At 59.0% G+C, this 9,250-nt stretch overlaps 1 long non-coding RNA gene across 1 annotated transcript in view; it reads left to right on the top strand.

Moving 5' to 3' along the window:
- Positions 1 to 6,105: 6,105 nt before the first annotated feature.
- Positions 6,106 to 9,250, top strand: part of LOC113225340 — a 7,059-nt gene continuing 3,914 nt past the window's right edge. Inside the window, exons 1-2 of the long non-coding RNA XR_003310000.1 lie at positions 6,106 to 6,386; positions 7,419 to 8,154. This is a non-coding gene — a long non-coding RNA (uncharacterized LOC113225340). The remainder of the gene's footprint in view (positions 6,387 to 7,418; positions 8,155 to 9,250) is intronic.

Here is a 9,250-nt window from a genome sequence, read left to right on the forward strand (position 1 = left end):
CAAAAAAAAAAAAAAAAAAAAAAAAAAGAGCTGGAGTCTCACTCTGTCATCCAGGCTGGAGTACAGCAGTGTGATCACAGCTCACAGCAGCCTTGAACTACTGGGCTCAAACCATTTTCCCACCACAGCCTCCTGAGTAGCTAGGACTATAGGCATGCGCCATCACACCTGGCTTTTTTTTTTTTTTTTTTACATTATTTTTTGTAGAGATGGAGTCTCACCATGTTGTCCAGGCTGGTCTCCAACTCCAGGCTTCAATCAGTCCTCCCCCTCATCTTCCCAAAGTGCTGGGATCACAAGTATGAGCCCCTGTGCTCTGCCACCAGCCTCGATTTTTAAAAGCTGCTTTTGGCTGGGTGCGGTGGCTCACACCTGTAATCCCTTTGGGAGGCCAAGGTAGGTGGATCACCTGAGGTCAGGAGTTCGAGACCAGCCTGACCTACGTGGAGAAACCCTGTCTCTACAAAAATGCAAAAATTAGTCAGGCATGATGGTGGGTGCCTGTAATCCCAGCTACTCAGGGGGCTGAGGCAGGAGAATCACTTGAACCCGGGAGGTGGAGGTTGCAGCAAGCCAAGATCGCGCCATTGCACTCCGGCCTGGGCAACAAGAGTAAAACTCCATCTCGAAAAAATAAATAAATAATTTTTTAAAAACCCTGCTTTTATGGTCTATCCCAATTAGGAAAGAGAAATTTCCTCCTACAGAAGGTATTCTCCCGCCCTGGGAGCAGCCAAAAGTTAACGGTCACCACTGCATACTGGACAGGAGGCCCTGCGTCCTTTCGAGGCTTTCAGTAATGAAGGGTTGTCACTGGAGCTACTGTTCCAGATTCTTGGGGGGTTTTAATCTCGAGGTGACTTGGAGGCTCGCACGTCCTGCAGAGGGTGCTGGCGTTCCTGGGAGAGGGGTGAGTGAAGGGTTTCCTGCGTGCAAACACCCCACTGCTTTTCTTGTGTCCTGCTCCTTTCCGGGGCCGTCAAGCTCCAGTGCAGCCACAGCGTGGTGCTCTGTACTCTAAGGACCTGGCTGGCGACATGTGAGGCACCACTGGGAGAGACTCCCGCCAGCAGGCCTACAGCCCCCTCAGGAGCGAGGCAGGGCTGAAGGTGGCCAGGAAGGACCAAACTTTCCAAAAATAACTCACAAAATGGATTCCCTGCACCCCACATCCTCCTCCCCACCCAAAAGCCCCCCTGGATCACCTAAGGAAACCCCTCTCCACCGCCAGCCCAGGGCCAGCAGAGACCCGAGCCACTATGGGATTTCCAGAAACCCCACCTGGTAGCAAGGGCAGCCTTTCCCCATGGCGAAAAACCCCAGGCCTAGGGAAGGCAGGTTTTGGGGAGGGGAGGGGAGGGTGGGTCAGCAGAGGATTCTGCCCTTGCTGCTGTGAGACAAACCTCACCCAGTGGAGGAAGGATTTTTCTTTTTGGCTGTCTGTCTCCACCTGCCAAAATTCAGGAGCTCACACAATCGAGGTGTTTGGCACTTGAATTCCACAGAAAATTAAATCAATTACCAAGTCTAATAAAGAACTCCAGGTTTTTAATTAAACTAAGCTTAATTAAATGGCGAGCGTGGCGTTCTGTCGATGCCCTGATCGGGCCCTGGGGGCTGGGAACGTCTGAGTGGCCCACGCTGGCGCGGCCGCTGGCAGGGGATGGGGGGATCGATGGCCCGCTGTGGAGCCGTGGCAGGGTGACAGGCAGCCGGGGTCCCAGCCTGCCCCAAAGAACCAGACTCTGCAGAGAATCGGGGCTTGCTGCTGGACAGACCCTGGTGACCTCCCAGCCCTTTGACAGAAGGGGGCTGGGCCCCTGAGCCAACGACCCGCCCCAGGGTCCCTGGGAGCTCCGCAACCAGGCCCACTCGGCCTCCTCTGCTTGCAGGTGGCGTGTTTCTAGGAGTCTCCTCTGCACCGGGTCTCTGCGTGATGGTTGCTTGCAAAGCCCTGGCTGGACACCCTGCACCCAGTTCCCTCACTGGGACCCTTCCCTCTTCTCTGGTCACTTGGCCCTGCCCATCCCGGTTCCTGGTGCATTCCTGGTCCTGAGCCCAGGGCCATTAGTGGTCAGAGGAAGCAAAGGCCTGACTCAGCCAAAGGCTGTCACTGTTTCCCTAGAACCATCTGTGCCAGAACCAGGACCCAGGGCAGGGGAGACTCGGAGAAAACGTCTCTCCCAAACAGCCACTCTGCCAGACACAGCCCCTGCCCCCGCTGGTCCTCAGATGGCCTGCTGCCAACCCTAGGCGCTGACTACTATGGAGGTGACCCCTGGCCACACGGCCCCCGCCCCCGCTGGTCCTCAGACCGCCTGCTGCCAGTCCTAGGCGCTGACTACTACAGAGGTGACCCCTGGCCACATAGCCCCTGCCCCCGCTGGTCCTCAGACCGCCTGATGCCAGCCCTAGGCGCTGACTACTACAGAGGTGACCCCTGGCCACACAGCCCCTGCCCCCGCTGGTCCTCAGACCGCCTGCTGCCAGCCCTAGGCGCTGACTACCATGGAGGTGACCCCTGGCCACACGGCCCCTGCCTGCTCTGCAGTGGGCAAGCACAGGGGGTGAAGAGAACAGGAACGCACAGGGGACTCTGCTCTGGAGCCTAGGGAGGGCCAGGCCCCGCAGGAAACAGCGCTCGGTTCAAGTCCTGATCGCCATGGGCCGGTGCACTTGTGACTTCATGTCTATGGGCTCTGCAAAGTGGAGGTGGAAACAGCCCTGCTTCCCAGCCTGCTGGGCGATTCACCTTTATTGGGGCAGCTCATTGAGTCCCCACAATGACCCACGAAACTAAGCGATAGCCACGGTGCCCAAAAGAGATCCCGGCAGGCCCCCTCTCCACCTCTGGGCCCTCCCTAACCGGACTCCCCCTGCCAGCCTGAAACCTCAAGAACGTCAGGGACCGTGACGCCTGCTGGTTCCGATGGAGTCTCTTCTGCCTAGTCAGTGCCAGGGGCGGCTGAGTGCCGGTCCGATGAAGTCTCTTATTCTGCTCAGGCAGCGCCAGGGGCAGCTCAGTGCTGGTTCCATGGAGTCTCTGCTTCTGCTTGGGCAGTGCCAGGGGCAGCCGAGTGGCCCCTGCTCCTGGCACCTCCGCTTGGCATCGTCACGAGGTCCCACTCCACAGTTGGGGGCCATTCCAACCCACTGGCCCTGCAATTCCAGCCGAAGCAACGCAGGACACCAGCCTCCCTCCCCGGTGCGTCCATCCGTGCCAGCCTGTAGAAATTCCTTCAGGAGCTGCCAGTGCCCAGGGGGTCTTCAAGCCTCACCCTTTCCCTGAGGCAACCTCGTGTCCCCTCCCCAGCCCCACTCTGTTCTCAGGCGCAGGAGTGTGCCCCTCCAGCCCGCCCAGGCTCCTGAGGCTGATGGATGTGTGTTGACAGTGGTGTGCTGTGAGCATCCCATCCCCGGCACCAAGAACCAAATGCATAATAAAAAAATAGAACCTTCACTGCAATTGTCTGATCTATATTTATTTCATAACATGCAGAATTAATAAGATACCAGGTTTAAAGCTACCATGGCAACTGAATGCAGAAAGGCTTGTCCCAGGAAATAGATGAATTCATAAATAACCCCGAAGTGCTGATATCAACAGTCGCAGGACCCTCCTGCAATGCTAATTTGACGCCCGTGCCCCCTGCGGCCTGTGTCCAGAGCATCCTGGGCGTCTGGGGTGAGGGACGCTCGTGGCTTCCACCACAAGCATCATTCCAGGGCCAACAGACTGGCTGCCCTTACCTGGAGCCTGGTATGTGATGGACAAGTCCTCAAGGCTGGGCAAATCGGAGCCCCTGCCAAGCTCTGATCCCTGTGGAGACCAGCTCTGCAGATAAATGGCCATCGGGAGGTTGTGGGGGTGGGCACAGCAGGCCACCCGATCGCCCTATAGTTCTGACAGCCAGGCGGGGGCCTCTGGTCCTGCCTCTGTAGGCACCAAGGCAATTCACGGGAGAAGGCATCTGTTCATTCATGCAATCACGCATTCCTCTGACAAATGTCTCCTGGCCACCAAGCTAGTGGGCACACAGCAGTCGGGCTGGGCAGGGGAGAAGCCTCTAGACACTCAAGCAGCTGACCCTGCCTCACTGGCCGACTGCAGGAAATGCTGGGGCCACTTCGGGGCTGTCTGCTCTACACCGGGTGACAACCCTGCTGGAGATTCCCTGAGCACTTGTCTGAGAGCTGGTCACATGCTGCCTGTGCCACTGCGGCTCTCCATGACCTTCATGTTCCACAACAGAACAGCTCCCCACGGCCACAATTGTGCCAAGGGGCGTGAGTAGCCAGCAGGGGCCACGGCAGCTGCCCGTCTGGCTGCCCACAGGATGGGGCTAAGCCACGCTTCCAGGTGTGTGACCCTGGCTCAAGTCAGTCCTCAGCCCATCCTGAGGGTGAGTGCCCCTATCCCAGGAGCCTGTCTCCTGTCTGAGCAGTGTGAACCCCTGTCCCTGCCTGGCCAGAATCCCAAGAAAGAATCCAATAGAATCAGTGAAACCCTGGGGCAGGGGTGAAGGAGGCATGAGGCGAGCTGGGGATTCTTAGGGCGGGGAAACTATTGTATAGAGTGCTGTGAGGGCGGGTGCTGTCATTATGCACCTGCCCAAAGCCACGCCATGCACACCTCCAAGAGGGGCCCCTAATGTACTCTGAGGACTCTGAGGAATGATGATTTTGCTATGAACCCGAAACTGCTTTAAACAATGAAGTCTAGGCTGGGTGCAGTGGCTCACGCCTGTAATTCTAGCACTCTGGGAGGCCGAAGTAGGTGAATCACTTGAGGTCAGTAGTTCGAGACCAGCCTGGCCAACATGGTAAAAACCCATCTCTACTAAAAATACAAAAACTAGCCAGATGTGGTGGCCCACACCTGTAGTCCCAGCTACTTGGGAGGCTAAGGCAGGAGAATGGCTTGAACCTGGGAGGCAGAGGTTGCAGTGAGCTGAGATCGTGCCATTGAACTCCAGCCTGGGTGACAGAGTGAGACTGCATTTCAAAAAAAAAAAAAAGTCTATATTTAGTTTTTCTCTTTTTTTTTATTTTTATTTTTGAGACAAAGTCTCACTCTGTCGCTGTCGAAGTGCCATGGTGCAGTGCCTGATTACGGCTTGCTGCAGCCTCCACCTCCTAGGCTTCAGTGAACCTCCTGCCTCAGCTTCCCAAGAAGCTAGGACTACAAGTGTACACCACCATGCCTAGCTAATTAAAAAAAAAGAAATTTTTCTGTAGAGACAAGGGTCTCACCATGTTGCCCAGGCTGATCTGAAACTCCTGCCCTCAAGTAATCCTCGCCTTGGCTTCCCAAAAGGCTGGCATTATGGATGTGAGCCATGCCCGGCCCATTATCACACAAATGCTTTTACGGGACCAACTCCTTTCTGAACTGTCCCTCCCTGTCCCCTAGATTTCGTAGAACTATCTTTCCGGAAACCCTAGAGCATCGTCAGCCATTGCTGGCCTGCCAACCTGCCTCCCGTCTGAAGCTTTCTGTGTCTGGAAGAGCCATTCACCCAACGGGTGTCTGTCTTAAGCCCAAGTTGCTGAATGGGGTGGCTGGGGACACAGGTGGGTGGTGGAGCTGCCTGCCAGGGGGAAGGTTGGGGAGATGTCCAGGCTGTGTTCAAGCTTCAGCCCTAATGCCCCCTGGAAGAGGACGCGGTAAGCCAGTCCCAAGGCGGTCTCCCCTCCCCGAGCAAGCGGGGGTCCCGGAGCCGCGGGAAGGACAACGCCGCCCCCTGGCGCTAGCGAGCGCCGCGGCAGCTCCTCGGACCAGCTCGGAGCCAGAGTGGTGGCTGCGCGGCTGCGGGACGGGGCGGGCAGGAGTTGGGGGGGCGGGCTCGGGGGCGGGGCGGGGTAGGGGTAGGCCCGGGTTGGTGGATTATGGGGTGCGGGGGCGGGACAGGCTCGGGGTTGCGGGGCGGGGCGGGGCAGCTGCAGTGGCCGGGCGGGAGCTGGGGGCGGGCTTGCGGACAGGGCAAGCTTAGGTATGGGGTGGGGACGGGGGCGGGGGCGAGGCACAGCGGGTAGGGGCGGAGCAGGCTGGGGTTGGAGGGGATACCGGGGTAGGGGCGGGGCAGGCTCCGGGGCGCGAGGGACCCTGCGCACTGGGCCTTCGGGGCGGCACTGGCACAGCGACCCGCCTGGGGCTGCCCACCACCCTCACATCCCTATGTCCGCCACCCCTGCACTCCAGGGACACCACGAACAGACGGTGCGAGCTCCCGGGCTCCGCGCTCTGCAGCGCCCCTGTGCATGGGGCGGCCTCAGGAGGCCTGGGCTCCCGCAGCAGCGCCGGCCTCGGGCTGAGGTCCCCGAGCCAGGGCTCCACTTCCCGCTCAGCGGACCGCAGGAGTCAACCGAGGCACAGAGAGAGCCAGGTTCGTCAGGGTGCAGGAGTTGCACAGGGAGGATGGAGACTCAGTCGGACCTGGTGTGGGGGACCCAGCCGAGCCACTGACCCCAGCGAGGCCGGGCGCCGGGCGCGGGCCAGGGGCGACCCCTGCTGGCCGCGCGGCGGCCGTTTCCCCCCTAACTCCCAACGCCTTCGAGGGTCCCAGGCACCCTGCAGCGGGCGTTTCCCAGCTCCATCCCAGGAGGGGGTGGCGGGGCACGCACCCCTAGCTTCAGGGACGCAGGGGCGCAGTGGGAAGGGGAGCTCCCTCACCGTCTTAGTTTCTGGGGGTCACGCAGAGAGGCCGAGGCAGCCCTGCAGGCATCCAACCTGCCTCACCCTCAAACAGGGAGAAGGCTGGGGGGAGGGGCCTGACCGGGACAGCCCACCTGGAAGGGGCAGCACTGGCCACCTGCCCACTGCCTGCCTGAGGCCTGAGTGTCCGGAGTGCGCAGGAGGGCTTAGCGGTGCGCACCCCAAAACACAGGCCCTACCCCTGCGCTTGGGCCCTCCCAGGGGGCATGGGTAGGAGGCCACGGAAGGGAAGGGGATATTTGGTCCCCAGTGTCACCCAGGGAGGCAGGTGACCCAGCCACCGATGAGAACTGATACTATTGAGGACAGCAGGGTGTGCCACCGCTGCCCCTCCCATGATGACAGGGCACCTGCCTGGGTTGTGTTCAGCTCGTGCCCATCAGAGACACGGTCACCACTCCCCACACACACTGCACAGAGCAGAGCTGTGCTCCAGCAATGGCCTCCAGGACACGGGGCGCTGTGATCTGAGGGATCAGTGCCTGGCCATGAGGTTGAGAGTCAGTGTTCACTGTGCTCATGTGGGCCACGCTTTTATGGGACCAGCTCCTGTCTGAACTTGTCCGTCCTGCCCCACAGACCTAATGGAATGGTCTTTCCAGAAACCCCAGAACATGGGAGGCCATCGCTGGCCTGCCCACCCCGCTCTGTGCCTGGGAAGACGCCGAAGGCAAATGCTCATTCAGTGTCTTTTCATGCACAGCTGCTGAGTCGGATGCTGGCTACGCAGGTGGCAGGGTGGGCCTGCTGGGGGGAAGATGACCAGGCTGTGTCCAAGCTGCAGCCCAAATGCCCCCAGAAGAGGACATCATGAGTCAGCCTCCCACCTAGAGGGAGACAATGGCACCAGAAGGACCAGTGGCTACCGGGCTTCGTGCAGTGTAGGGCACCCCTGATATGCCCCGTCCTTGCTCTTGCAGCCACCAACTTTGCCAGCAGCACTAACTGCTGCCTCCCTGAGGGCTCAGTCTACCCTGCAGCCTGTCTGGGCCACCTGCATTCACCTCCGAGACCCAACACTTCATACCCATGGTCTCGGTGCCACATCCAGGCACCACCCCATGCTCCCCTCACCCCACACCCAAGTGTAGCGCTTCCCAAACCCCTGCCTAGAAGGCCACTAGCCCTGCCCGAGGTTTGCTCTCACGTAGGCCCCTGGCCCAAACCCCAGGTTGCAGGGTGAGCTCTCTCCTGGGCCCGCCCTCTGCCCTCTACTCTCCTGATCCCTGTTTGGCCTCCTCGTAGAACCCCCACTGCCCCATTCCCTACTTGAGCACTCCTAGAAGTAGGTCCAGCCTGGCCTTGGTGTCCAGGACTGCTGCCAGGACAAAGGACAGAGCAATCGACGCAAGGACCTGCACCAGGACAACCGAGACAGCACGGCTGCCAAGAACCTTTTGTCAGAGATGCTTGGGGAGTGTTTCTCTCATTCCAACCAGGTCAGTCCTGCCTGAATAGAGTGTGTGATGCAGTGGGTGACAGGTGTGCAAACAGACAGCCCCTCCTTCTCCAGGCCGGTTCTGGGACAGGCACTGGGGTGAGTCTGGCCTGCAATCAGGAAGGCTTCCTGGAAGAGGAGGCCTTGAGCTGAATTTTGAAGGATATGAAAGGAAAAGTTTGCCAGGGGATGCGAGACTGCCAAGAAGTGGGGGGGCACATGGGCAAAGGTTCAGGGGCGTCGGGGGTGTGGACCCTGGCCACGGGCAGCCTGGTGTCCTTGGGACAGGGTGGCCTCAGCCATGACTGGGCTGAGCTAGAGTCTCTAGATGCTCAGAAAGGAGCCCAGACTCCTGCCTGTGGGTCAGGCTTGCCTTTAAGAAGGTTCCCTCTGAGTGGGAGGCAACTGCAGGAGGACCTGTGGAAGCATCTGGAAGGATTGGGCCAGTGCTGTGGGATGTGATGCGGGGAGGGGACAGATCATAGTTGGGAAGGTGTTGATGACACTGTAGGTACCTGAGCAGCCAAGCAGGGATGCCAGAGCCTCCCTGTCCATCCCCAGAGGGAGAGCCACGCAGGTGTGCAAGTGGGTGAGGACATCTGTGCTCTGCTGCAGAAGGGACTCCAGGCCTCACATACCTGATCACAGAGGCGTGGCGTGCTTCCGGCCTGAACGCAAGAGAGGCAGGATGAATGAGGACAAACCCTGTGATTCCACTCAGGGCCCTCAGAGTCACAGAGACAAAGTCAAATGGAGGGTCCTGGGGCTGGGAAGGGACAGGAGTAAGTGTTTCATGGAGATAGAGCTTCAGTTTGGGAAGGAAGGTGGTGAGTTCTGGAGATGGAGGGTGGTGATGGCTGCAGGACTGTGAATGTGCTCAGTGACACGGAATCGTGCACTTGGAAATGGTTAAGATGATAAATTTTGTTATGTGTCTTTTGCCACAATTAAAAAAAAAAAGAGGCCGGGCGCGGTGGCTCAAGCCTGTAATCCCAGCACTTTGGGAGGCCCAGACGGGCAGATCACGAGGTCAGGAGATCAAGACCATCCTGGCTAACACTGTGAAACCCCGTCTCTACTAAAAAATACAAAAAACT

The sequence above is a fragment of the Piliocolobus tephrosceles genome, chromosome 14 (genome assembly GCF_002776525.5).
Source record: "Piliocolobus tephrosceles isolate RC106 chromosome 14, ASM277652v3, whole genome shotgun sequence".
Classification (NCBI taxonomy): Eukaryota; Metazoa; Chordata; class Mammalia; order Primates; family Cercopithecidae; genus Piliocolobus; species Piliocolobus tephrosceles.